Source organism: Tubulanus polymorphus, chromosome 3, assembly GCF_964204645.1.
Source record: "Tubulanus polymorphus chromosome 3, tnTubPoly1.2, whole genome shotgun sequence".
NCBI lineage: Eukaryota > Metazoa > Nemertea > Palaeonemertea > Tubulaniformes > Tubulanidae > Tubulanus > Tubulanus polymorphus.
Window position 1 is genome coordinate 15957663 of NC_134027.1, and position 25222 is coordinate 15982884.

The window sequence follows — 25222 nt, forward strand, 5'->3', positions numbered from 1 at the left end:
ATTTAAAATATATTTCAAAAGCTGCGGCACTTTGACGAATTTTTTTAATAGTATTTATTTTTGGTGGTTCTTCTGAAAAATCAATTTCATTAGAATTTAATTTCTTTCTTTTATAATATATTTCTTTTCTATTTTGATCAGTTAATTCAAAATCTCCATATATTACAAATGGTACTTAATCATATTCTTTGAATTCTAATATTTTATCTTTTTCATTTGGTAAAATTAATTTACAATTATCATGATTATCATATAATTGTTTATGATTAATAATGCACTTTCATTACTGAATTTAGCAATACATTTTCTACATAGATACATTTTATTATTAAAATCAGAATTTGATTTAAAAAATAAATCAATTTGTTTTATCCACATATAAAAAATAATGATTCTCATAATATAATATATCTATAACACCATTTGAATCATAATCTTTTGATAAATACAAAGGTTCTAATGTATAATGTTTAATATTATCACCTTTAGTATTTGGTAATTTAATTAAATCGAATACATGTATTTTAAGATTATTATCTAAAAATATTTTTTGGAATATTTTTAATTCTAACAGGATAACTGTCTATCGAATAATTATTTTCAAATTATCCTTTGTTAATCTAAAACTATGTCTAATATCTTCTGTTGGATGTAAGCAACTAATTATTGACCAAAAAAAACATTTATAATCTTCATTTTGTACATTTATAACAGCATTAGTTTTAAATGGTAATTTGATATAACTTGATGCATTTATATTATCATCTTTATAATATGATTAATTATTTTCATCAATTGGTTTTGATTTAGTTAACTTATTATATTTTGTATTGTATACATGTAACGTCATAAATATTATTTCATCAAATATTAAACCAGATCCTATCCTTCAAAATATTACTCTTCTATTTTACTTTTTATTTCATTATTACATTTATTTAATCTATCATCTATATGTAATACGTCAACAGGTGTATGAAATGAGGCGTAAGTAACAAAGAATATACTTGTTGTCAGGTAAAAAGAATGAATAAAATACAAAAACAAATGAAATAATGAGTATTACCTTAGAAAAGGGGACCCCGAGGGTCAGGGTTCGGGTCAAGAAAGACTCCACCAGTCAGTGGTTAGTTGTTAGGAGAAGGGGAGTGTGGGGACGATGGAGAGACGGTGGTCGTTTCGGGTTGTGGTTCAAGATGGTAAGGGATGTCGGAATCCGAATCGGAATATGATTCGGCAGGATTAGGGGTGATGATGTCCGATCCGGGAATGGAGACATCATCAACGGTATCAGGGAGGATAATGACATCGCTGTCGGAATCCGTGTCGTGCGTTGGCTGACAGGCGACTGGCAACGATCTAGACTAACTACAGCGAACGTTTCAAACACATTATTTATTATGTATTCACGGTTTGCTACAAAGAATAAACAAACAAACATTACAGCAACAATAATTATGCTCATTTTACATCATGTACCACAAATTATAGCATTTGAAATAATTGATACATGTATAATCATATTTAATGACCAATTTCATGTTCACTGTGCGACATGTAGAGCTGACACTGAATACACAGATTTCTGATCAAACATTATATAAGCCAAAAGTTACTGAGCCGTTAAGGCATGATATAAGGCATTCGCCTACACAGAAATGCAAAACTCATAAATCTATAATCCATATCAAAACTTGCCGAGCGTAAAAAAACACAAAGAAAGTATGAAATTACAAATCATAACAAATACAAAAACCATAGCTCTAATGAATAATTTCTTATACGACAAAACCATTTACTAATCTAATTATAAATTAAAGCTAATTTCTAACATAGCACCTCCTTGGCAACAATACAAATGTTGGCAAAATTTAACAACGCTTTTAGTCACTCGTGTGACAGCACATGTACCCATGATACGGTTATTATCTAATAATAATTTTGATAATAATTCAATCAGCGATTTTCCTCTAATACACAAATTTTAGATACAGGTCGTATGAACTCAGAACCTCTTGTTTTGACCTTAAGGGCTCTTACTCGTCCATCCTTACCGGGCATAGTATTTGTTACCCTACCTAACGACCATTGTCCCCTTGGGATATTTTTATCAACGATAATTACTAAATCTCCAATTAGTCCACTTACCTCTTACAGTGAGGGAAGGCAAGTATTCAATGATCCATCGTCTCCACACATGGTCCGCCAGAACCTGACACTGCCGCCACCTTTTACGGCTATTGATCTCTTTGTTTTCAAACTTACCAAATGAAGACTATTGAAGATGCTCCACCATGGAGAAAATGATTAGGGGTTATTGGTGTTAGATCGTTCGGGTCTGAGCTGTTATATGTAAGGGGTCTACTGTTAATGGCACCTTCCACCTCTGTAAGGGTAGTACGTAATACAGTTTCACAGACACATTGCTCCCCAAGTACTGACTTCAAAGCTCTCTTAACCGACCTTAGTTAACGTTCCCATACGCCACCGAAGTGAGGCGCGTTGGGCGGCATGAAAATCCACTTTGTGCCTTTTTCTACTAATAAATTTGATACGAACGACTGATTCCATTCTGAAAGACAAGACTTTAATTCCCTTTCAGCACCAATGAAATTGGTTCCATTGTCACGATACAACTCCCTAGGCGTACCACGTCTACTAATAAAACTACGTAGAACCAACATGAAACTATCAGTTTCGAGGGAATCTGCTAATTCAAGGTGAACTGACCGAGTCACAAGGCAAGTGAATAGACAAACTCATCGTTTAATAACAGAACGACCTCTTTTTATCAACAGAGGTCCAAGGTAATCAACTCCTGTATATTCAAATGGGCGAGAATACGCAGTTAAACGAAAGTCCGGTAAATCAGACATAAAAGGTATCTTAGGCATTGCCGTTCGTCGCCAACAAGTAAAACATTTGCGAATGACTGATTTCGCCACAATTCGAGCCTTAATAGGCCAATACTTTTGTCGTACAGACGCTATGACATGTTCAGGCCAAGAATGCAATTACAATAAATGTTCACGTTTCACGATTAGATTCGTACTATGGTGACCAAATGGGAGTAATAATTGATGCTTAGCTTCATTTGGAATATAGGGTGCGTTACGTATCCTACCCCCGACTCTTATATAGGGACCATCTATGAATGGATCGAGACAACGTAACCTACTCTTATTAGCTACTATGCCTTGATGCAGCGAATTATACTCGCTCCGGTACGATTCCCGTTTGCGCATTTACAATTAAACACATCTCTGCATCATTTAATTCCTCTGGTAAAAGATATTTTGATTTTATAGCTGTCATACCTAGCCTGGGAATTTTAGCAGCAAAATTTCTTACCGCTCGCAAAATCCATGCAGTTTTGCGTTTTAGCAACATCAATGATGAAACATCTTGAGGCGTAATTAGACCCTCAAGGTCTAAACTAAGAAGTAATGAACTGTCGTAAACAGCAGTGTTGTTCACATATTTGAACCTTTGAACGTTATCATCGTTTTCACTAACGGAACCCAAGACCGGCTGATCCGGCCATTTTTCAGTCGTCTGAAAAAGAAACTCTGGCCCTCGTAACCATCTTTGTTCAATATTTAAACTTCCAGCTGGAAGACCACGAGTACAGTCATCTGCTGGGTTTAAATTACTAGGGACATATTTCCACTGATTAGGATTTGTAGATTCACGAATCTCCGTAACTCTATTAGCTACAAACATTTTGAATCGCTTCGATTCATTGCTTATGTACCTCAATACAGTGGCTGAATCAGACCAAAGATATACTTTATCAAATGAAATTCCTAATTCAGCCTTTAACGTCTCTGATAAACGTGCGGATATAACTGCACCTTGTAGTTCCAATTTTGGCACCGTTAATCTCTGTTTAATTGGAGCTAAATGAGTTTTCGATGCAGCTATTGAACAATGAATAGAATTATCAAAAGTATAACGCAGGTACGCAACAGAACCAAAGCCACGTTCTGAAGCATCCGAAAACAGATGTAACTCAATATGTTTTGCGTTAGAAGAGAAACCTAAGTGGTGGCGAGGGATACTAACATTTGCAAGAAAAGGTAACTCATCTTGCCACGCGCGCCATCTAACAAGCAAATTATCGGTCAATTCATCATCCCAGTCTAAATTGCACCTCCATAAATCCTGTATTAAACATTTCGCTTTAAACGTAAATGGAGCGAGATATCCACAGGGATCGAAAATTGAACAAAGAGTGCTAAGAACACTGCGTTTAGTAGGAGAAGTTTCCTTAATGTCAGGCCTAAACAGAAAAACATCATTTTCAGGATTCCACTTAATACCCAAGACCCTCTCGACTGGCAGTTCATTGAACTCTAAATCTAACGTGGGATCATTACGATCGATATCAGGTATATGCGCCAAAACGTTTTTACTTGAAGACATGAATTTGTTAAAATGAAACCCGTCTTTACCGATAATTTCACTAACTTCCCCTGAGAAATTAATAGCGAATGCTTCAGTTTCAACGGATTTGATTAAATCATCTACATAAAAGTCCGGTGTTGTCATATCGCGGAATCACGGAATCGCGGAATTTTCCAAAAAACACGGAATTTCTTCATTTTCACTATACATAGTAACCGAGTTTTTTTCACGGGATACCCTTTGTTGGACAAGGCACCGGACGCATGTTTTTCATTTTTTCATTGCCGGTACCTTGTAGGTCTATGTGATAATCTATTACGATCGTCGCTCAACTAATTAACGATATTTCCAGACGATAAATTGGAGAACCTACGCAGGCAATTAATCTATCAACATTGGAACCGCATCTACGAGTTCTGTGTATGTTACGAATCAATAAACCTTTAACTAATTGAATATATGCTGCATTGTAAAATGGATATAAAAACGATGTATTATTTTGACTGCACTCTTCCACTGGTCGTATTAAGACCAAAATGAGGTATGTTTCTATACGGTCAAGAGAAATATCCCAAAATGAACGATGTCAGACGAAAACAGATATACATTTTGCATATTCTGGCTTGAGATTTTTAATTGAATTTTGCGTCTCGTGCATCTAAATTGTGATTAATGCGAGTGTGGTGTATCTAGAAGAGTTATAAAAGTTGTTGAATGATATTGAAGATTACTTTTAAAAATGGTATATTTTCTTAACTCCGTTATTTGTGAAGAGAAAGCAGTTACTTAGTTGCTTCTCCTATTGATTCCTTAGGTCTGAAAAACGTACTATCGGTACTAGACGGCGGTTTCTATCAAATATAAGTTTTAAGGAACCGCGGTACACGCTTGGTAGTAGCACATTTCACGTTTGCAGCCATCTGAAACTACGGCCCAACCTAGAGCGTCCGTGCTCAAATCTACTAAGAAGATCGCAAAAAGTCGATTAACTTCGATAACCGATGCTTGCACTAGTGCCAATCTCTTTTTCCGACTACATTCTGACTGTTACTGAAGCTGCAGGTAACTGAACGGTATTATAAAACAATGTCAGATAAAATTGCGTGCGAATAGTGTGATTCGAAGCTAACTTAGTGCATTGATTGTTCCGGTTCCTTGTTCCCCGCAGGAAAACCAGGTGACTATTTATAGTGAAGGTGAAGAAATTCCGTGTTTTTTTAATTCCGCGATTCCGTCATTCCGCGATATGACAACACCGATAAAAGTCCCTGACAACTGTATCTACAGTGACTTTACTATATTTACATCGGTTGCTGATCGCTTCAACGCATAATTGGCACAACTAGGGGAATCCTTGGCCCCAAATATATGTACATTCATTTTATATACTCCAGGTAATCCGGGTTTATAGACATCCTCCTTCCAAATAAACCGTAAAGAATCAGAATCTGCCTCAGACACTCTCACTTGGTGGAACATCGCCTTTATGTCGGCAACTAATGCCACCTCATAAAGCCTAAAACGTTGAAGAATACCAAACAAGCTGTTTAACAAATCTGGCCCAGTCACACGAGTTCTTCATATTTTGAAGCCGCGTCGAATACGACTCTGAATTTACCAGGCTTGTTTGCATTCAACACGCAATGATGTGGTATGAACCATGTTCTGGGACTAACGACTGAAGCTTCCTCAGACGTTAACTTGCGTGCATAACCATCGGCGATGTAAACGTTCAATGTATCAGAATACTTTTTTCATGTTTGGATCTTTATACAAACGACTAGCCAAAATTCCAAACCTCCTTTCAGCAACAGATTTATTAAAAGGAAGCGTACTACTCTTATCCCTCCAAAGCATCCCAACTTCATAGTGCCGCTCAACGATTTTTGTAGTATTTTCTAAGATAGACAAGGCCCTTTGATCCTCAATTGACCCTGTCTGACCTTGACAGGCTACATCAAAAGACTCAGTGGACCAAAAACGTTCAACCTGTTCGTTTAAATCCTTATCCCCTGCAATTATACAATTAACGTGAGCTTGGACATCAGCTAAAGATTCTACATATGAAGGACCAAAGAGACACCAACCCAGGCAAGTTTTTATAGCAAAAGGCTCCCCTGCAGCGCCTTCTTTTACGTCAATTTGGAGGTGAGCCTTTGGTACATCCGCTCCTATTAATACCCTAATCTGATCGGGAGAAAATCACAAATCGTCACAAATCTCCAAACCATTCAAATGTTGCATATCAGAAACACGTGCTTTAAGATTTTGAGATGAACAATTGAAGTTGCCGTAATTTGTCCATGCATTTTTTACAGTAATAACATCACTGTAGAGGTCCGACTGAGAACACATTGAAAACGAAAGGCACTGAGAATGATGCGAAGTACTAGTATGGAGGGTGTTAACCGTTAGCAAGTGTCTCTTACCATGCAAACCAAGATCATTCGCTAGTTCATTGTTAATTAAGGTGACATCACTGGCAGAATCCAGCAGAGCATATGTGGACACGCGGTGACCGTTGCTTCCCTGCACTGTAATCGGCACTATCTGAAAATAAACTTGCAGAGTATTACAACTTGAATTAACAACCGTACAGTTACTAGATGTTTGAACATTATTAACAGTACTTTTATCATTACGTGGCCGCACAGGGGTTTGGCGATGGGCTTGGATTTTATTTCCGGGTTGTTGACAATCTCGCGAGAATGGCGCTAAATATGAACTGCGAATAAATTCAAAATATCACGGAAATACCTTGTGTTTATATTGTTTATTTATCCGCTATAAAGTTCTGATAAACAATTGGTCGTTAAGAATCATTATCAGACGGTCGTCATGCTTTACTATATAAAATCACAAGGGATGAAACGCCAGGCCTCCGCTGTACTTAAATTTTCAGCCAGAAAGTTGGGACAGTCACGTGACATTCTGATGACGTCATCGCATTTAAAACTTCAACACGAAAAGTTAACATATTCACAGACCGATATCAACTGTCAGATTATGATTCATATGAAATAAATAACTTATAAGGAATAAATTATGACGAAATATATAATTCATAGTAAAAAAATGCATTTGAATGTAAGTTATTCTCAAATATTTTTCGTATCATAGTTTCCATCTTATATGCTTCAGGTTCGCGTTCAGTCAAATAAGAAGCGTTAAGTCACGTGACTGTCCCAACTTTCTGGCTGGCACAACTCTGAAGGCGTTTCATCCCTTGTTCTTTTATATAGTAGCGTGACGACCGTCTGATAATGATTCTTAACGACCAATTGTTTATCGAAACTTTATAGCGGATAAATAAACAATATAAACACAAGGTATTTCCGTGATATTTTGAATTTATTCGCAATTCATATTTAGCGCCATTCTCGCGAGATTATCAACAACCCGGAAATAAAATCCAAGCCCATCGCCAAACCCCTGTGCGTGGCCGATGAATAGAAGTATGATGTTTCTTCCCGCATCCCAATTCCTTACAGACGCCACTGGATGGACCGAATTAAGGAAATGACCAGGATATAAGCAATTAAGACATAAACGATTGTTTCTAATCAACTGATATCTATCATTAATTGATTTATCGATATAATATTTACACCTAGATAGATGATGGTTTTCTGAACAAATAACGCATTGTTTATCGTTACCGTTATTACATTGAGACGTACATTGAGAGTTGTATGCCTTACACGAGGAACTAAAGTTCCAGAATTACTTATCTGACTATCACTACGTTTGTACTTGCTAGCAACGGAATATGGACCAAAGTCCGCATCAATGCAGTATTTGAGCCAATGCTACAAGTCGATTAAGGTTGGTTCTCTAACTCGAGATATTCTACGGACATAGCCGTTCCACTTCCACAAGTCGCTACTACCTAACTCATGTACATAGTTCATTTGTTTAAGAATCATAACACAATCTCTAACGGAGATGTAAAAGTTACGTAAACCAACAGAATCATATTCACTAACAGAAGGTCCTTTAGCAATAGAGTCAATGTAGGCACGTGCCACATGAACCCGATTGCCAAATGCAAACTTAAGCTCTTTTAAAGCCAAAACATAATTTGTAGCACTAAACCCGAGACCCTGAATGAGTTTTCTAGCCTCACCTGACACATGGGATTGAAGCAAGTCCATTCGACGAATGTCTCTCAGTGTTGATTTAGAGTGGACTTGTACGAAAAACTGCTCGATAAATCTTGGCCAATTCAACGAAGCTCCATCGAAGACCGGAAGTACGATTTTTGGCAGATCACGATCGGTTTCGAGTCTCGCAAAGACTTCCTCTAATGGTGGTGACTCAGTTGATGATAGTTGACTTGATGTTTCTACACCCTCGACAAGAGCGTCGATCCAAGCATCCACGGATTCAAACATTTGATCTGGAGAAATATCGTAGTTCTCGGTGTGCGGCTCAAATGGCGTTGCTTCAGGACTTAAAATGCTCGATGATGACGGACTCTTAGTTAATTCGTCTAATCTAAGGAGACATTGAGTGGCTTTCTGAAAGTAAGTATCAAGCCATTCCTCCGCCTTTATGATGTCAGATTCTTCTGCGAGTGACGAAACGTGACGATTATGCGCCGACTGTAAAGAACTCATACAGCCTGTTATTCGTTCCTTCAACGGCTGAATCTGCGAAGACTGTGCTGTTAAGGAATCCGCCTGATTCAGTGCTCGAGACAACCAACCCGCAAGACTGGAGGATGTTTTCCTGAGCGAACTCGACTTCGGATCCATTTCCGTCATAGCTAGCGATAGCAACACAGCAGATTTGTAGAAATTCAAACTATGTCGTGCCTTGGCTGACAGGCGACTGGCAACGATCTAGACTAACTACGGCGAACGTTTCAAACACATTATTTCTTATGTATTCACGGTTTGCTACAAAGAATAAACAAACAACAATAATTATGCTCATTTTACATCATGTACCACAAATTATAGCATTTGAAATAATTGATACATGTATAATCATATTTAAAGACCGGCTACTCACAATTTCATGTTCACTGTGCGACATGTAGAGCTGACACTGAATACACAGATTTCTGATCAAACATTATATAAGCCAAAAGTTACTGAGCCGTTAAGGCATGATATAAGGCATTCGCCTACACAGAAATGCACAACTCATAAATCTATAATCCATATCAAAACTTGCAGAGTGTAAAAAACACAAAAGAAAGTATCAAATTACAAATCATAACAAATACAAAAACCATAGCTCCAATAAATAATTTCTTATACGACAAAACCATTTACTAATCTAATTATAAATTAAAGCTAATTTCTAACAATCCGATATATCGATAATCTCGCTATCGGAATCAGCGATGTCAATAATGGAAGGAGAGGGAGCAGGCCCCCCAGTGCTGGTGGATTGGAGAGGACAGGTGGAAACAGGGTTTGGAGGAAGTTCAATTGGAGGGTTATTTGGAGAAGGGGTGCCGGATAGTAGAAAAAAGGGTATTAAGGGAGGATAATCAGGGTCGCGGTCATAGTACGGATTGTATGAGACGTCGTTGGTAGGGTGATAGGGGTGTACTCTGTGGATCTAAGGGGCGTGAGTAATAGGGGTTTAGTTGTTCTAGATCAAAGGTCGAACGGTCGAGTTCATTAAAAACAAAATATTAAAAGTAATTTAAAACTATAATATATTTTCATAGCCGGGTGTATTTTATATTATAACTAAATATTTATTCTAAGACATTAATAATTTAAATTTTAAAAGCATATTGCTCCGCGACCAATTGATTTATTTACAATACACAAATTCATATAATCAAATATATTCAAATAATAATAATTATTCTATTATTTAACTAAAATACACCAAAAAAAGTAACGAGTAATTAACGAGCTCTTATAGAATAGATATATAGATATATTTTAAACATTATTTCAATATTTATATTTGTATGAGTTAGATTTTTAAACATTAAAAGTGTTAGTAAAGTGTGATTGAAATAATTCATATATAAATCATTGAACTTCTAAAATCAATAAAAAAAAAAAAATTAGTATTAAAATGGAAGCAAATAAGTACTACTGTCCAACATGTAATATCAATATAGATAAATCCTAAAAATCAAGACACAATAAAACTAAAACACATTTAGAGAATAAATTGAAATTAGAATATGTAGATGATACATTAGAAACTAAATTAGAAGAATTAAAGAATGAAAAAGAAACATACAAATGTTATACATGTAATCAATCATTCAGTGATAAAAGATATCATAAAGAACATTTAAAATCTAAAAGTCATATTGGAAATATGAATAATGATATTTTAGGTGAGGATTATTTTGATAATGACAATGATAAGAAACATAAGACAATTAGAGATGACCGAAGCATTTAAAAGTGATATTGGTTCAGCAGCTATTAGTAATAGGAAATGTGTTGTTTCATACCAGAGGTCGAAGGTCGAGACACCACTCATCACCACAAGTAATTTTTTTCCCTTATAAATGGGGGAGAATGAACACCAGCCAGAAAATAATAATGTTAATAAAAATCAATATTATTGCCAATATTGTAAAAAATACATCGATAAATCCCAAAAATCACGACATGAAAAAACTGCAAATCATATAAAAAATGTAATAGATTTTGAAACACTAGATAATACAAATGAAAGAAAAGAACGATTAGATGATATGAATGTGGATGAAATAAAATGTGAAGTTTGTGATGAATTTATAACAAAAAGGAATTATAATAGACATCTCGAATCACAAAAACACCATCAAAATTTGAGTAATAATGTTTTAGGAAAAGATTATTTTGATAATAAACCTCAAAAAGTAAAAAAACCAACTTCAAAAACTAAATCCATTTCAAATAAAGCTTACATGGAAAATGTTAGAAATTATATTGATTCACTAGAAATAAAAGATACAATTGAAATTTTAGAAACATTACATAGTAAAATTGGTCCTGCAGCTATTATATTTAGATTTTTTGAAGGTACAACAATAGAAGATTATAGCAAATTTAATGAAATAATAGAAAAAATACTAGATTTGATAACAGATGTTGAATATCCAAAAATTAGTATCTCTGGGAAAGTAAGTTTTTTAAAGTCAGAAGAGAAAATGGATTATAATATTCAAACACTCTCTGAAGAAATAATTTCAAAAACGCAAATAAAAGAGAAGTTAGAAAAAATATTTAATGAATTTAAACGTCATATTGAAGAAAGATATTTTGAGGGTTCTGGTTTATCATTAAATGAAATTATATTTTTAGATTTAAATGTTTATAATACAAAAAACTTCAAAAAGTAAAACAATGTTTAAAAATGATTCAAACTTTACAACAGAAAAGGATATTAAAGCATCATCTTATATTAAATTACCATTTACAACAAAAGCAGTAATACATGTTCAAAATGAAGATAATAAATGTTTTCTATGGTCAATTATTAGTTGCTTACATCCAACAGAAGATATTACACATAGTTTTAGAATAACAAATTACCGGAAATATGAAACATTATATAAAATTGATCAATATCCAGTAACTATAAAAATGATTTCTAAAATAGAAAAAGTTAATAATTTAAAAATAAATGTATTCGTATTAATGCAATTACCAAAGACAAAAGGTGAAAATATTAAAGATTATACATTGGAAGCTTTATATTTAACAGAATATTATGATGATGAAAATGCTATAGATTTGTTATATTACAAAAAAGATGAAAATGAACATTATATGTGGTTAAAACAAATTGATTTATTCTTTAGAACAGAAAGTGATCACCATAATAAAATTTATCTATGTAGAAAATGTTTATCTAAATTTAGAACCGAGAATGCGTTACTAAAACATAAAGAATTATGTGATAATAAAGATTTTTGTAAATTAATAATGCCAACAGAAAAAGATTATAAATTGAAATTTACTAATCATAAATTTAAGAATATTGTTCCATTTGTAATTTATGGGGATTTTGAATCGTTGAATAAAGAATTAACTGATCAAGATAGAAAAGAAATATATAACAAGAAGCAATTATTAAAATCAATGGATAAAGTAAATGAATTAAATGAAGACACAATACAAGACCCACCAATTATAAACACAATTAAAAAAGTTCATCAAAGAGCTGCTGCTTATGGAATTTATATAAAATCAAATTATCCTGAATAATATGAAAGTCAATATATCTCTTTTAGAGGTGAAGATGTAGTTAATAATTTTTGTAACAAAATAATTGAATTAGAAAGTGATTTTGCAGAATTATTAAACAAAAATAAAAGAATAGTTATGACAAAAGAAGATGAAATTGATTTTAATTATGCAACCCATTGTTGTTATTGTGAAAAACGTTTTTATTCATTTGATAAAAAAAGTTAGAGATCATGATCATTTAAATTCAAAATATCGTGGAGCTGCTCATGAAGATTGTAATTTACAAGCTAAAAAAGTAAATTTCGTTTCAATATTACTTCATAATTTATCCGGCTATGATACCCATCTATTTATAAAACAATTATCGGGAAAATTGGGCGCAATTAATCAAGAAATAGAAGAATATAATGCTATGAATGGTGTGAATGTAAGAAAATATGATTTTAACTTATTAGCTAAAACATCTGAAATTATATATCATTTCAATTTGGTTGCATTAGATTTTTAGATTCTTATAGATTTCTAGCAAGTTCATTAGATAATAGTAAAAGGGGTATTAGGCTTTCAAATCAAAGGTTGAACGGTCGAGTGAGTAAAAAATGAAAAATATGAAAATAATAACAATTTCTACTTGAAATACTCGCGAAACTCATAAAAAATGAAAAATAATTCTCGCACACTCGAATTTTTCATTTTCTACTCGCTAGAAAAGGTGTGAGTAAAGTGTGAGTGAAATAAATTCTCGCACGCTCGAATTTATTTCACTCACACTTTACTCACACTTTTTTCTAGCGAGTAAAAATGAAAAATAAATTCTCACACGCTCGAATTTATTTTTCATTTTTTATGAGTTTCACTCCTAATTCAAATAGAAATTGTTATTATTTTCATATTTTTCATAATTTACTCACTCGCCCTTTCAACCTGAAAGCCTATTACCCCTATTACTCTTAAGATATTCATATATATGGATAAGATATATATGAATAACATATAAATTGATAGATTATTCAATATAAAAGTGAGTAAAAGTAACAAGTAATTAACAAGTTCTTATAGAATAGATATATAGATATATTTTAAACATATTTCAATATTTATATTTGTATGAGTTAGATTTTTAAACATAAAAAGTGACGAGTAATTAACGAGTGAAATAATTCATATTTAAAACAGTGAATATTTATATTTGAATGAGTTTTAATAAAAATTTTGTTATAAAAATGAAGAAAGAAGAAGAACCCAACTTTAAAATCGAAATCAATGAAACCAATAAATCATTTTCACAGTTTAACATTAAAAATTATATTTCAGCAACAAATTTAGTGTCCGCAAGACATTATAAAATTGAAAATATTACTGTAATTAATCAAATATTATCAAATGAAACATATTTAATTACTAAACTAATTGATACTTTTGATAATGGTGTTAAAAATCCTAAAGTATTCAATACAGTTTTAAATTTTAAAGGAACTTTAGATGAAAACATAATAAATATACTTCAAACCCCTTTCAATGAAAGAAATGATGATATAATACTTTCAAAAGATTACAATGATTTGATTAACTTAAGAATTGAAAAAAGACAATTATATTATTTCAAATTTGATAATAAACAAATTATCTATAATGAAAATTCATCAAATATTGGTATTCAATGTGAATTAGATAATGAAAAATCATTTAAAGATATTGCAGTTCAATGTAATTTAGATGATGAATTTAGAAAATTCAATCCTAATGAAAAAGTGCATTGTTATTGCGGAGGTAAATATTTAAAATCACATAAATCAAAGCATTATGAAACAATTAAACATAAAAACTGGCGTAAAGAGTAACAATTCTACATTACAATTATTGAATTGAGTTAAATGGTTTAAATATCTAATAGACTGTTAAAATGATAAATTGTTTAACTGTTTGACAGTTGAAATGATAAATTGTTTGGCAGTTGAAATGGTAAATTGTTTGACAGTTGAAATGATAAATTGTTTGACAGTTGAAATGATAAATTGTTTGGCAGTTGAAATGATAAATTGTTTGACAGTTGAAATGATAAATTGTTTGACAGTTGAAATGATAAATTCTTTGATAGTTGAAATGATAAATTGTTTGACAGTTGAAATGATAAATTGTTTGACAGTTGAAATGATAAATTGTTTGGCAGTTGAAATGATAAATTGTTTGACAGTTGAAATGATAAATTGTTCGACTGTTGAAATGATAAATTGTTTGACAGTTGAAATGATAAATTGTTTGACAGTTGAAATGATAAATTGTTTGACAGTTGAAATGATAAATTGTTTGACAGTTGAAATGATAAATTGTTTGACAGTTGAAATGATAAATTCTTTGATAGTTGAAATGATAAATTGTTTGACAGTTGAAATGATAAATTGTTTGACAGTTGAAATGATAAATTGTTTGGCAGTTGAAATGATAAATTGTTTGACAGTTGAAATGATGAATTGTTCTACTGTTGAAATGATAAATTGTTTGACAGTTGAAATGATAAATTGTTTGACAGTTGAAATGATAAATTGTTTGACAGTTGAAATGATAAATTGTTTGACAGTTGTAATGATAAATTGTTAGACAGTTGAAATGATAAATTGTTTGACAGTTGAAATGATAAATTGTTTGACAGTTGAAATGATAAAATTTTTACAGTTGAAATGATAAATTGTTTGACAGTTGAAATGATAAATTGTTTGGCAGTTGAAATGATAAGACACAGTTGAAATGATAAATTGTTTGACAGTTGAAATGATAAATTGTTTGACAGTTGAAATGATAAATTCTTTGATAGTTGAAATGATAAATTGTTTGACAGTTGAAATGATAAATTGTTTGACAGTTGAAATGATAAATTGTTTGGCAGTTGAAATGATAAATTGTTTGACAGTTGAAATGATAAATTGTTTGACAGTTGAAATGATAAATTCTTTGATAGTTGAAATGATAAATTGTTTGACAGTTGAAATGTGAATTGTTTGACAGTTGAAATGATAAATTGTTTGGCAGTTGAAATGATAAATTGTTTGACAGTTGAAATGATAAATTGTTCGACTGTTGAAATGATAAATTGTTTGACAGTTGAAATGATAAATTGTTTGACAGTTGAAATGATAAATTGTTTGACAGTTGAAATGATAAATTGTTTGACAGTTGAAATGATAAATTGTTAGACAGTTGAAATGATAAATTGTTTGACCGTTGAAATGATAAATTGTTTGACAGTTGAAATGATAAATTTTTTACAGTTGAAATGATAAATTGTTTGACAGTTGAAATGATAAATTGTTTGGCAGTTGAAATGATAAGACAGTTGAAATGATAAATTGTTTGACAGTTGAAATGATAAATTGTTTAACAGTTAAAATGATAAATTGTTTGACAGTTGAAATGATAAATTGTTTGACAGTTGAAATGATAAATTGTTCGATTGTTGAAATGATAAATTGTTTGACAGTTGAAATGTTAAATTGTTTGACAGTTAAAATGATAAATTGTCTAGCTGTAAATTTAATTGTTATTTGATTTAATCATTTAAAAGTTTAATATTTTAAAAATGATTACAAATATTTAATTAAAAACTAGCAAATATTTTATAAACTGTTTAATTTTTCTCTTAAATAAATGGATGGTTTCATCCCAACTGGGAAAAGTGATTTGAAACATTATTTTGTAGCAGGCGGATTAATATTGGCTGCGCTTTTCTTTTATTATGAAAATATCAGTAAGGATTTGATGAATGAAAATAATAAATTGAGTAAAAAATTAAAGAAGTTAAATGGAAACAATCACAGAAATAAAAAGAATAAAAAAGTTAATTTAGAAAATGATTTAGAGGATTAAAACAGCATCTTTTAATTTCATATATTTTGACTATAAAAATGAGTGAAAATATATTAAACTTATTACATCTAATATATAAAAATCAACAGAATATTAAATCAATTATTATGCTTACAGGTTTATTTTCTTTTTCAATTTATAGTATAAAACAGTTGTTAGAATTCTATGATAGTTGTAAAATTAGATATACAGAATTGAAAGAAAATATAAATTATCTATCAGATCGAATAAATAATATTAAATGCTGTGAAATATGTAATAAAAGATATAAAAATTTAAAGAGTTTAAAATCTCATAAATATATTCATGAATTAGATGATAAACTGTATAATTCAAATTGAGAATAAGACTGTTAAATTGGTTGAAAATATAAAAATAGATAATATTATAACTATTTCTATATTTAGATTAATAATTTATATTTATAATTATTATAAAACTAATTTATATATGTATGTACTAGACGTACGAGTAAGAAAGTAAGATTCTTACCAAGAAAGTAAGAAAGTAAGAATCTTGCCAAGAAAGTAAGATTCTTGGATTCTCTTTACGCCAGTTTTAATGTTATTATGTTTCATAATGCTTTGATTAATGTGATTTTAAATATTTACCTCCGCAATAACAATGCACTTTTTCATTAGGATTGAATTTTCTAAATTCATCATCTAAATTACATTGAACTGCAATATCTTTAAATGACTTTTCATTATCTAATTCACATTGAATACCAATATTTGATGAATTTTCATTATAGATAATTTGTTTATTATCAAAATTGAAATAATATAATTGTCTTTTTTCAATTCTTAAGTTAATCAAATCATTGTAATCTTTTGAAAGTATTATATCATCATTTCTTTCATTGAAAGGGGTTTGAAGTATATTTATTATGTTTTCATCTAAAGTTCCTTTAAAATTTAAAACTGTATTGAATACTTTAGGATTTTTAACACCATTATCAAAAGTATCAATTAGTTTAGTAATTAAATATGTTTCATTTGATAATATTTGATTAATTACAGTAATATTTTCAATTTTATAATGTCTTGCGGACACTAAATTTGTTGCTGAAATATAATTTTTAATGTTAAACTGTGAAAATGATTTATTGGTTTCATTGATTTCGATTTTAAAGTTGGGTTCTTCTTTCTTCATTTTTATAACAAAATTTTTATTAAAACTCATTCAAATATAAATATTCACTGTTTTAAATATGAATTATTTCACTCGTTAATTACTCGTTACTTTTTATGTTTAAAAATCTAACTCATACAAATATAAATATTGAAATATGTTTAAAATATATCTATATATCTATTCTATAAGAGCTTGTTAATTACTTGTTACTTTTACTCACTTTTATATTGAATAATCTATCAATTTATAAGTTATTCATATATATTTTATCCATATATATGAACATTTTAAGAGTAATAGGGGTAATAGGCTTTCAGGTTAGAGGTTGAAAGGGCGAGTGAGTAAATTATGAAAAATATGAAAATAATAACAATTTCTATTTGAATTAGGAGTGAAACTCATAAGAATGAAAAATAAATTCGAGCGTGTGAGAATTTATTTTCATTTTTACTCGCTAGAAAAAAGTGTGAGTAAAGTGTGAGTGAAATAAATTCGAGCGTGTGAGAATTTATTTCACTCACACTTTTTCTAGCGAGTAGAAAATGAAAAATAAATTCGAGTGTGCGAGAATTATTTTTCATTTTTTATGAGTTTCGCGAGTAATTCAAGTAGAAATTGTTATTATTTTCATATTTTTCATTTTTTACTCACTCCACCGTTCGACCTTTGATTTGAAAGCCTATTACCCCTATTACTGATAATTTAGCAAAAAGTTTAGTTGATAATGATTTTGTTATAACTCGATATTATTGTCCAAATGAACAAGATTTTAAATTATTGAGATATAAAGGTGCAATTCCTTATTCAATTTATAAAACACACAATGATTTTAATGTAACAGAATTATTAAAAGATCAATTTTATGATCAATTAAAAGAGGAGTATGTGAAAGACGAAGTGTTTAATAGAACATTAAATATTTGGAACCATTTTAAGATGAAAAATCATGGTGAATTAGTTGATTTATATTTAAAATCAGATGTTATGATATTGGCTGACATATTTGAAAAATTTAGAGAAGTTAATTTGAATCATTTTAATGTTGATCCTTGTTATTGCTACTCTAGTCCTGGTTTAACCTGGCAATGTGGTTTAAAATATACAAATGTAGAATTAGATTTATTAAAAGAACCAGACATGGTTTTATTATTTGAAAAATCAATTAGAGGTGGAATTAGTGGTGTTATGGGAGATAGATATTTTGAGGCAAATGATGAATATAAATTATTATATATTGACGCCAATAATTTATATGGTTGGGCAATGATGCAACCTCAACCATATAAAATTTTTATATTAACAGAAGTTGAAAATGATGATAAAACTGATTGGGAAAGCGCAATTGCGAGTTTAAAAGATGAAGCACCAATTGGTTATTTCTTTGTAGTTGATTTAGAATATCCTGAAAATATAAAGTTTAAAACAAGAAACTTACCTTATTGCCCAGAACATTTAACTGTAGATGATAGTTATTTAAGTGAATACCAGAAGAAAATAAAACCGAAAGATCATGTTTTTACAGAAAAATTAATACTTCCTCAAAATAATAAATACAATTATATCGTTCATTATAGAATGTTAAAATTTTATCTTAAACAAGGAATGAAATTAAAGAAAGTACATAGATATATTGAATTTAATCAATCGATGTGGTTAGAAAAATATATAGATTTCAATACTCAACAGAGAACCATATCAAAAACAAGTTTTGAAAAAGATTTCCTCAAATTAATGAATAATAGTTTTTATGGTAAAACATGTGAAAATATTAGAAATAGAAATGATATTGAATTAGTAAATAATTCTGAACGATTAAGACATTTACAATCAAGTCCTAAACATTTAGGAAATAAAAGATTTGAAGATAATTTAACAGTTGTTAAATTAAAAAGAACGTCAATGAAATTTAATAAACCTATATTCATTGGTTCAACTGTTTTAGAAGTATCAAAATTATTAATGTATGATATTTATTATAATGTTTTACAACCACTTTTTGGGGAAAAGCATATTGAAATATTATATTTTGATTCTGTAACAGCTGACACCCCAATATTATTAAAATGTAATGATAAAATATTGATAAGAAGAATTTCAGAAATAATTCCAAAACAAAATGAATGTTATATTTCATATGGTGAAAAAGAATTAATACAAATAAATGAATTAATGGATGTTTGGACAAGAAATGGATGGAAAAAATTAAAGAATATTATTCTTTGAAACATGAAACAAATAAGAAAATCTGTAGAGTTAGAACTAAATTAGGGTTTGTAGATGTTACAGAAGATCATAGTTTAATTAAACGAAATGGCTATGAAATAAAACCAACTGATATAAAAATTGGAGATGAATTATTACATAAAAGATTTTTCCAAAGAATGAATCATATGTCATTCGACGAAATTATTGATAATATTTATAATATAGAACCTGAAACATTAGAAGAAAAAGAATATTTTATCAAAGAATTTTTCATGGGTGATGGTTCAGCAGGTGTGTATAATTATGTTTGGGGTAATAAATATTGTTGGTATTTATGCAATCAAGATTTGAAATTATTAGAAAGAATTAAGAAATTCAGTGAAGAAGTTTATTCTCATAAAACATTTAAAATCATAGATGTTATGAAATCATCAGCAGTTTATAGAATACTTGTAAATAATCCTAAAGATTTTGCTATAAGATATAATGATGAATTCTATATTCATGCAATAGTGAAAAGTAATACTTCAACAAAAGAAAAGATAGTACCAGATTATGTATTAAATGCAAAAAATAATTTAAGAAAGTGGTTCTTCATTGGATTCTATGCCGCAGATGGCACTAAAAAATTTATAAAGGAAAAAAAGATAACCTTTGCACAAAAGGAAAAGTTGCTATATCAGGATTAAATATATTATGCAGTTCATTAGGATTTAATATGAATATAGAATTAATTAAATCTAAACCAAATTGTTTTAATTTAAGGCATGTAGAAGAAGAATTAACAGAAGAAGTTAAAGATTTATTTGAAATATATAACCCATCAGATTATGTTTATGATTTATCAACTGAAGATGGTACATTTAACTGTGGATTTCCATTAATTGCAAAAAATACTGACAGTTACATACTAAAAATAAAGACAAATGACATAACAAAAGACTTAAAAACATTAAAACATCATTTTGATTTTAGCAATTATCCCAAATATCATGAACTATTTAGCAATGATAATAAAAAGATTCCTGGTAAATTTAAAGATGAATTAGGGGGTGATGAAATGATTGAATTTGTTGGGATAAGAAGTAAAATGTATAGTTATAGAACAAAAGATCATGAAGCTAAAAAGTTAAAAGGAATAACAAAACATGTGGTTGATAAACATATAGAATTTCAAGATTATATAAAGTGTTTATATAACTCAATTGTAATGAAACATAAAATGAATTGTTTAAGATCAGAAAATCACGAGATGTATATTAATGAAGTTGAATAAAACATTACCTTATGGCCATTAAAACATAAAATCAATATCATCATACTCGAAATCACTATTGGCTTCTTCATTTTCATTTAATTGTTCTTGTATAATTTGTTTAGGTTCTTCCATTTCATTTTTCTCATTTAAATAAAGTTCTATCTTGTACCACATTTCATATCGCTCTCTTTGTTTCTTTTTGTTTATTAATTCGTCAAATGGAATTATAATATCGATGTTTAAATAATTTACAATCTTATTTAAAAATAATTCATAACTAATTGAATCTGTTATTCTATTTTCCAAATGATACATTAATATTTGTTTGAATGTTTTTTTTATATTTTCCATATCTTCTTCTGTTAATTTAGGTTTTTCATAATAATCATTAAATAATAAATATAAATACATTTTCTTTTGTTTTGTGTTAAATGTTGATGGAATAATTGTTTTTATAATATCTTTTTTAGTTATTTCACCATTTTTATTTTCTATTATTTTCATTTTTTCAAGCCATTGCTTATATTCTGGTGTATGATCTTCTAAGAAAATATTTTAAAAATTTCATCTAGATAATTTAATTTTGGTTCTATGAGAAAATCTCTCGTTTTTTCTTCACCCCATAAATTCTTTTGCCATCCACATTCATTACAAAATAACACAGTACCTTCTTGCCTTAAGGTCGCATAATTACATTGTGGGCATTTTTGTTTATAATTTATTGGTAATAGATCTTCATTAAGCTCCTGGTATTTTCTTACGTTTTCTTTATGTTTTATTGTTCTATTATGTAGATTTGAATTACTTGTTGTAATAATCAATTTACAATATTTACAATAATATGTTTTTCTTGTTAATTCATTATATTGTTTTTCTAACTTTTCAACTGTTTCTTCATTATCTGGTAACGTTTTCTGATATTTTATTTTTTCTAATAAACTATTTTTTCTTTAATTGAATTCAGTTTCAAATTTATTAGAAATTTTATCTATATGTATTTTACGAAATTGATGATTCTCCCAATCTTCTATATTTCCTGGACTAAATTTCATTCGACAAGGCTCGCAGATATGATCTTTTATATTATCCTTGTCATAGAATAAGAAAGGTCTTTTCCAAATAATTTCAGGTTCAACTTCAGCAGAATTACTATTACTTTCGTTACTATCAACATTAGCCGTTGCGCCATTAATTTTACACTTCTCTGAATGTTTTTTAACATAATTTCTTGAGAATAATTTATTACATTTTGGGCAGTTTATTTTAGGGGGTTTATAATTTTCATCATGTTTTTTCATATGTCGAGCCATATTACGTTTTCTAAGAAGTTCACCACAAATTTCGCATGGTATCTTCTCATCCATTAATTAAGGAAAAATTTTATTAAAATTAATTTTTAGTGATGAGCGGTAATTTTTTTTATGTTATAAATAATGTTAGAATTAAAAGAATACAGAATATTTGTTGAATCTAGAAGACTTACAAATTATTGTGTTGATTTAAGATTAGTTAATATAAGTTTATGTAACTCGTTTTATAATGTATCAGATAAAACAAATGAACATAGAACCTTTTTTATTTATGATAAAATTATACATGACTGGATTCATCTTATGCTTACACCAGGATTATATAATTTAGAAACATTAGAGCGAGAAATTTATAGAAAAGCTCGGATTATATTAGGTAGGGATTCTAAATTTAATATTAAATTCATAAAAAGTGAGAGCTCTAATAAAATTAAAATAAAGTTTGATGATGAAAATCTTATTGGTACTATTTTACCTTCACGAAAACATGCTTACTTGGTAAAAAACCCTTTGCTAAACTGTTAGGAATTCCTCCAGATAAAATTATTGTCGGAAACACATACGGTATATCAAATTTAATGCCTTTAACACACTTTTATATTTATTGCAATTTAATTGATCCTACAAAAACCTTTGAAGCAACTAAAGATAAAACTTGCAATTCTAGTATATTGAATATTCTACCATTAAAAAATGTTAAACAATTTGGAACTCAAATAAATTATAATTTAACAGAATGTGATTTTAAACCTTGCATTCCATATTTCAATAATTTCAAATTAGAAATAAGAAATCATAATGGTTATTTAATTGATTTAAATAACTTTCCTGTGATATATGAATTAGTTATAAGATGTAGAGAGTAATTTTTTCATTATATAAATGAATATAACTGTTGGACCGAGTATATGTTTTGGGTTTGATTTTAAACGTGAGAAAGAAATGAAATTTAACATTAATGATGTAATTACACATATTAAAAATATTGCATTTTCTAATGAAACAACATTTGAGTATGAAACAACAATAGATAAAGAAACTTTAAATGTAGAAAAGATTACTAATTCAATTAGAGAATCTTTAAGATTTTATGAATTAGATGAAGATTTTATCATCGATGATATTAAAAAAATAATAATTGAAATATATACAAATGAAACTAGTAATGAAATAAATGTTGATTTAATCATAAATAAGTTATCTAAATATTTTGAAGATGGTAATTTTTTTGATAAATAAATGAGTGATAATAAGTGGATAATAACTGGATTATATAATGGAGCATTACTATCAGTTGGAACTGTTGGTTATTCAATGGTATTAAAAAAAGTATTCAAAATGGGAAGTGTTAATGTTGATAGATTTGATATAAATGATATCTTAAAATTAACATTAGCAGTTACTTTATCTAATTTAACTACTGATTATTTGGAAAAACAAAAATATATTCCTCCCATATAAATACATAATTATTTTGCTAAATAAATGGTTTCTGCAGTTATAACTATTATAGGATCGGCAATTGTTAACGCTTACGTATTTACTGGTTATGTATTTACTCGCTAAGCATTTACTGGTGGTGGTTATTTATTTAAACATATTGATAAAAATAGGTCATTAACAGAACAAAAAAGACATAACTTAGCATTAGAGAAATATAATAAAGCAGCAGAAGAATATAGAGAAAAGAGGCAAACTATATGGATTATATTAACAAGGAATTATATGATCAGAAGATTTCACATAGAGATTTTCAATCAGTCGATGATGCAATGAGTTTATATAACGCGGTAACAAATAAAGAAAAACTACATCTACATAAACCTACAATATCAGATTATTATACCCCAAGTAAAGAACAACAGAAATATGAAAGAATATGGATTTTAGGTGGAACTGTTATTGTTATATTTGTAGCATATATATTTACTAATTAGTAATTTTTTTTCTAAATAAATGGATGATAATATTGATATTATTCCTCATGATATAAATAAAACTAAATTAAAAACATATTTAGAAAAACAAATATTAGAATTTGAAAATGATTTAAAAGTTAAAAAGAAAAAATATTTAAAATCTTAAATTATATATTATTTGATTATAAGCGGCTGGTTACAATTAGTTCTGTAATAACATTTCTAGCAATATTCAGTCCATTAACACCTTTAGCTATATCAATTGGTGTATTACGATTAAGTTCAAGTGTATTAACCGGCATAAGTTCAAAATTAAATATAAAAGGTAATAAAGAAAAAATTAAAACTAATATAAAAGAAATTAATAAATTAAAGAATACACTAGATTATATAATGAGTTTAAATGGTCATATAACAGTTGAAGAACAAGATAAATTATTAAAAGAATTAATAAATTATTAATTTTTTAATTATATAAATGGTAGATAGTTTTCCAAAAGCTTTCCAATATAATAAATCAATTAAATATAATATTCCAGCAATAGATTTTAATAAAGATATTACATACAGAAATGAAGTTTTAAATTCATTAATTGATTTATATATTTATGTTACTGAAAGTAATAATTTTCATGTAAAGATGGAAAATATATTTCATGTGTATACAATTCATTTCAAAAATTTAAATGAGGCAAAACAATGGTTATTAAAATCTAATATGAAGTATTGGCAGAACCAATTAAATTTTGCTGTCTATTGCGCAACAACAGGATGTGGAATAAGTTGGAATGACCATTTAAACAAACCAAGTTTACCATTGATGTTATCACTTTTTAGATTTCATACTTATTTTCAAATAAAATTAATATTAGATGAATTAGAATGTCCTTTACCAGGTTCAAAATATTTTAAAGAATTGAATAATAATATTAATTTTTCTAAGTTTTATAAAATATGTAA